The following is a 6,751-nucleotide window of genomic DNA, read 5'->3' on the forward strand; positions in this document are numbered from 1 at the left end:
GGGGGAGACCAGGCAGGAGGGGACGCCTGCGCCCTCCAAGCCGCAGACCCCTCACCTTCTGCCCACTACAAACTTCCTGCCGCTTTGGCCAACTCGCTGAGCCTTTTTAAAAAAATGAATTCCTTATTGTGGGTTTTCAGGTGGAGTGGAGATAAATATGTGTGTTTAACAGCTCTCTCCCTCCCACCCCAGTTTGTTCCAGGCTGGTCAGTAGGTTTGGGGGAAGCTTAGATGTCGCATCCTGCAGGTTCTGGGGGCAATTATAGTTTTGGCACCATTGTCAGAGAGAAGCGGTGGGATGGAGTAGAGCAAGGATGTTGAGGCTGACACACGCACTCACGTATGCAGTCAGTGTACATAACCATGCAAATCCGGGGGCTTGTGGAAGGCAGTTAACCCTTCTCTTCCTGCCCTAACTTTGCATCCACTGGACACACACACAGGAGTCAGACATGTAGAAGTGACAACATCAGCTTTATTATGAAGAAGACTGAATTGGAGGAACTACCTGGACCTGGGGCCACGTGGGCTGCCCAATACTCTGCGCCTGCCGGGCACAGGTGCCATGGAAACCGCGAGGGTCTTCTGTGAGGGAGAGGGGAAGGACCTGAGGACAGGCAGCCCTGGGAAGACAGGGTGGGGTCTGCTCAGCCGTACTTAGTGCCTCCTCTAAACTCACCCACACTGTGCAGCCAGGTGAGCAAAGGGCCGAGGGCGTGCGAAGACACTCCATACTTCCCAGAAGGTGTGAAAATCCCTTTCTGGAAACATGAGGTGTGGGAGACAAGTGTTGCCCATGGCATAAGATTTTTCCAGATCCCAATGTATTTCCCAGTGGGGAAAACCAGTTTTGTAAACAAAGTAATTGAATCCCTGGCACCTCCTTCCCAGACCACTGGGCATCATGCATGCCAAATATGGTCAGTGGGAACTGATGTATAGCGAATAGTAACACTTTAGTGAAAAAAAGCATAGAGTGAGCTGATGCCACAACTGCATGGGAGAGCTGCATGCCCAGGACCTGCAAGTCATTGACCGTGTGCACTAGTGGGCGCGGGGGGACGGGGAGTTGTCTTTTCCGGGGAGCAGAAGGGGCCTGAAGAGCTCTGTTCCATTACGGTGGCCTCAGCCCCACAGACAGGGCGTCCTCGCAGGAATAAAGGTGGGGAGCGGGAACCGGCCTCCTTCCATGAGCCTGAAAAGTGAAGAGTTCCCTCCATTGCAAGCGACTCACTCAAGGTGAGACCTGACCCTCTGGGGACCATTTTCTGAAGTCTTTATGACAAGCTTCAGGAGACCAGACCTGCTGTGCCGATTTCCTTGGATGGGAAGCCTTGACTCCCAGTGATCTGCCTCAGGACCTCTTGGCATTACTGCTCTAAAGTGTGCGTTCTAAGACTCTAAAGGCAGACGATTGTGAAATTATGATTTTGTCCCTTATCTGCCTTCTGCAGAACTTCAGACTTCAGGCCTGTTAGCTTTTTCTCACCAGAACAATCTTTCAATCCACCAGCCGTGGCTGCAGCATCCTTTCCTGCCTGTCCCAGGTCTTTGCAGGAAGGCCTGGATGCATGTTGCTTCCAAAGCGTCTGCGGAGATGAGAAGCAGAAGATGGCACCATCTGTGAAGACGGCAGTCCGAGGTGTGCTGGAGGTGTGGCTCCTACTGGCTCCTGAGAGCCGATTCTTAACTTTTCAAGGATTTTGTGAGCCGGTCCACACCACATCGGTAGCTTTAGATCGGCCAGAGCAGGATTATTTACACGATAGAAACTGGCAAATGCTATCAATCAGGGCTTTATGTTCACTCGGAGAGCCAGTTGTTGGCACTCACCATCACACCACTGCCCCAGTGCCCCGCTGGCTTTACCAGCCTCGGGTACCACACCCCCGCTTATGGAATGCAGTTTCCCTGCTCCTGATGGAACCCCAAACCTGCTTCCCCTTCCTCTTGAGCATGCACACATGGCAATAAGAGCCTAGGTAGGTTTCTTCCCAACCATGAAGGCTGGAACCCGTCACACAGGCAGAAGGGATGATAAACCAAACATCCGTCAGCATTGACACTAGCGACCTGCTTCTCCCTCTGGAGAGAGGCCCCGTGGGCTCGCCTCTGTGGGGGGTGGCTTGTGGATTCTTTCCCCCAGGCAGGCTCCATTCTGGGTGAGGTCCTCGGGAGTGGCGCCTTTGTCAGCAAATCTGAGTCTCGCAGCCGATCAAAACCAGACTAGAAGAAAAGAATATCTGTTGTGGATAGATTTCTTCCTTATTTTGTGTAAAATTAACATTTCGTCTGAGTCCTGTTTTCACCTGAAGAAAACGTGATGATGTCTAACTCAGTTCATCCAGCACTGAAGTTCTACAACATGTGAGCTCTTATTTGTGTCTTCAGTTACTGGATCCCACTGTTGCTCACCTGAATAGTTGTGTGGCCAGCAACTTATGGCTGAGCGTTTCTACCTAATTAAGTCATCATTCCTACAATTATCTGCCGTATGATGGTGATTCATTTTGCTAACATCTTTGCGTCTATGTTTATGAAAGACATTAGCCTGAAATTTTTCCTTTCTCGAAATTTACTTTTCGGATTTTGCAACAAGGCTATTCTGGTTTCTTAACACAAGTTTTCTATTCTCTGGAGTTTATGTAAGATTGCCATTAATATTTTCCTAAAGTGTTTAGAAGGATTTACTCATGAGGTCATCTGAGCCTGTAGATTTGTTGGTGGGAAGATTTTAAACTATAGATTCAATTTCTTGTGTCAGTTTCAGTGAGCGTTTTCTAGAAAGTTGTCCATTTTATCCAGATTTTCAAGTTTATTGGTATAGAATGTTCATAATAGCTTCTTATAAGTTCTGTAATGATGTCTCACTTTTTTCCATTCCTCAGGGACGGAGATGAGGTCAGAGATGGGTGGTCCAGGCAGTGGAACAGCATGAGCCATGCCCTGGCACAGAGAATGGCCCAGCAGCTGGACCCGCTTGTCTGTCTGGAGGTTTGGGCACAGGCCCCAAGGATACAGAGGGTCCCAAGACCAGGTCCTGCTAATACTGGAGCGGCATTCACCTGTTGGCAGAAGTAGCTGCCATTTGATTAGAGGTTCCATCAGCCTGGGGTCCCAGAAACAACCTGAGTCACACTGTGGCTTGAAGACAGGGCCAGGGCAACAATCACCTCTCCTGCAGGCTCCCCCTGCCCCATCTGGGCTCCATTTCTTGCTGCCTTATATCTCCATGGGGCATGTTCACCCCAGGCCCCTGGTGCCGCTGTACCCCCCATCCTCGTCTGAGCCCGGTTCATCATCACCAGTCTCGCCCACCCAAATCGCCTTCTTACGTTAGCCCTGCTCTGCGCCTCCAGTGCAGCCCCCTGCCCCTTTTCTTTTTTTTTTTGGGGGAGGAAGATCGGCCCTGAGCTAACATCCAATGCCAATCCTCCTCTTTTTGCTGAGGAAGATCAGCCCTGGGCTAACTTCCATGCCCATCTTCCTCTACTTTATATGGGATGCCACTACAGCATGGCTTGACAAGCAGTGTGTCGGTGTGCTCCCAGGATCCGAAGCTGTGAACCCTGGGCTGCCGATGCAGAGCGCGGGCACTTAACCGCTGCGTCACCGCCTGCCCCTTGTCTTGATGCCCCCATATCCGCCTCGCTCCACCAGCTAGGCAGATGTCACCTTGGGCCAGCTGCTCAGCTTGGATCAAGCAGGGACATATCCAGACAATGGCCAGGACGCTCACAGGCTGGCACAGAGCTGGACATGGCCATGCTGCCATAGGACCCAGATATACCCACAGCCTGGAGTCTGATGGACCCCAGAATACAGAACAGAGCCAAAGAGGAACACGTCATCGTTTTAACCTCAAGACTTTATTTTATTTTATTTTTTATTATTATTATTTTTTAATTTTTTGTTTATTGCAGTAACATTGGTTTATAACATTGTAAAAATTTCAGGTGTACATCATTGTACTTCTATTTCTGCATAGATTACATCATGTTCACCACCAAAATACTAATTACAACCCATCACCACACACATGTACCAAATTATCCCTTTCACCCTCCTCCCTCCCCCCTTCCCCTCTGGTAACCACCAATCCAATCTCTGTCTCTATGTGTTTGTTTATTGTTGTTATTATCTACTACTTAATGAAGGAAATCATACGGTATTTGACCTTCTCCCTCTGACTTATTTCACTTTGCATTATACCCTCAATGTCCATCCATGTTGTCACAAATGTCTGGATGTCATCGTTTCTTATGGCTGAGTAGTATTCCATTGTGTATATATACCACATCTTCTTTATCCATTCGTCCCTTGATGGGCACTTAGGTTGCTTCCAAGCTCAAGATTTTATTTTAATAGGGCTTCTTTACATCCAAATAGAGGTAAGTGTCCTCCTCTGTGAATGACCCATTTATTTTCACTCACCCATCTACGTGTGTGTTATCTTCAATTTTCAGCATTAGGACCATAGGACTCTAGCATTTTTAGACAGTCCCACATAATCACCATTCTAGGCAACACTGAAGTGGAAGCCTAGGGCTGGAGCGTCAGGGAGGGCATCCCTCCAGACAGCACCCAGTGGACTCAACTACGTACATGTCTGTTCTCGACAATGCAACGTTTTTGAGAACTAAGTAGTGAGCTACGCGCCCTGGTAAGCATTGTACAACACAGGAGGAAACAGGACCCCGCTCCTGCCTCAGGAGTGGTAAAAGAAATCATTTTAGTGGGCCAGGTACTGGGGACAGGTCCCGAAAGGAAGCAGCTCAGCTGGCTGTAAGAAAGAACTTTATTTCTCAGTGGCACTGGGGTGGGGTCTGGTGAGGGTACACGTGTATCTCCTGCCAGGGCTCTAATGCCCACTCCCAGGCCCTGCAGCTGCTGCTGAGTCTGGGAAAGGACAACAAGTGGGTCTTGGGGTGGGCCCCTCGGGGTGGGGGAGGCCTCAGGTCCCCCTGCCAGCTGGGCCCCCTTGGGGAGCCTGTCGCAGATGGCCTGTGGCCACGGATGCTTCTCAGGGAGCTGCAGGCCCGCCGCCCAGGCTGCTGGCTGCACCGCCATGGCTGTTACTTCACGGCCCAGGAGGACAGCCAGAGTGAGGGGCTGGATTTCCGGCCACCCAAGGCCCTCTGTCTCCTCCAGCTTGGGCACCTGGTGAAGAGGAACAAATTGGGCTCCAGGAGGGGCTTCCTGGTGCTAGCTAGAAAGGGTGCTCCTCTCCAGCCAGTGCCCCTGGTCCTCTGTGCAGTGGTAGTCCTGGGGAGGCAATGAGGTCCGAGGGGCAGAGAGGCAGCAGGTGCCCTGAGGGCTCACAGGAGGTGGTCTGATTGTCGGATGCCTTCCAGGCCAGGCCCCACGTCCCTCCCACCCCTTTCCCTCTCCACCCTCTCCATGCTCTGAGCATCACGGCCAAGCCAGTCCACCCCCAATCTTGTCACCTGTTCTCATCTGGATCCCTGTCCCTCTGCTTTGTCTCTATTCTGTCCCATTATCTCCTTATTCCTGCCCCTTGTCTGTCCTGCTGTACCTCCATCTCTGTCCCTCGGACCCCTCTGCATATCTCTGTCTCTGTCTCTCCCTATCTGTGTCCCTCAGACTTCCTCTCTTGCTGCCTGCCCCTGCCCCACTTCTCTGTCCTCCTCCTCTCCCCAAACTCCAACAAGAGGCGACTGCAACCTTGGAGTAGGCTCTGCAGGCCGTCCTGGGATTTGGCGTCCAGGATGGGAGCGGCAGTGGCGGTGGGGACGGGGGCGGCAGGGAGCAGCAGCAGCAGCAGCAGGACCAGCGGGCGCCACATGGCCGGGCAGCTGGGATGGGGGCAAGGAGGGTGGTCAGAAGCCACGCCCCTTCCCCAGGCCCCGCCTCCCACCCCACTCAACCCCGCTCTACCCGTCTAATCCCCTCTTCTGTTCCCTCGCCCACGTGTGCCAGGCCCACCGCCCCCGAGACCCCGCGCCGCACGCCCAGGCCTCAGTCACTTTTCGCCTGCTGTCAGGCCTGCCGTGTCTTCCGGCCACCCTCGCGTCCACCCGCAGCCGGGTCACCGGCCTGGGCTCCCCAGACTGTTAGATCCCGAGAGTGCTCACCTGAGCGCCCCGGGAGCTTTGGACGCCTCCTCCTCGAACGCGAGCCACGCCCACTGATGACCACGCCCCCTGGCCCGAGCCACGCCCCATCCAATGTTACGCCCGCAACCTTCCTCACAACGGCCGCGCCCCCAGGACATAGCCACGCCCCATCCACGGTTAGGCCCCACCCCAGCCCCATCAACGGTTAGGCCCCACCCCAACCCTCCACAGGCCACGCCCCCAGGACATAGTCACGCATTCTTTAACCTCTCCCATGGAGTTAAGGCAAGTCTCCACCCACTTGCCACCTCCCTATCACAGCAGGCAACAGCCCCTAAGTCAGAGTCTCGCCTCTGTTGAGCAAGGCCTCAGAAACCCACTCCCCACTTGCCCCTCTTCCCTGACTCGAGTCCCGCCCGTCACTGCAGACCACGCCCCTTAAATTGAATCTCCCAGCCCTGTTAGTTCAGAACTCCCGAGTTTGGAGCAGTCCTGGGTTCCTCACTCCTGCCTCTAAATTCTCCATTCTTCTTGAACATATGGAGTATATTTATAATGGCTGTTCTAATGTCCTTATCTACTAATTCCATATTCTGTGTCATTTCTGGGTCTCTATTGACTTTTCTCCTCATCATGGGCTGTATTTTTTTGCTTCTTTGCATGCCTAGTAATGT

This window comes from Ceratotherium simum, chromosome 26 (assembly GCF_057802395.1).
Source record: "Ceratotherium simum simum isolate JZ-2026a chromosome 26, ASM5780239v1, whole genome shotgun sequence".
Lineage (NCBI taxonomy): Eukaryota > Metazoa > Chordata > Mammalia > Perissodactyla > Rhinocerotidae > Ceratotherium > Ceratotherium simum.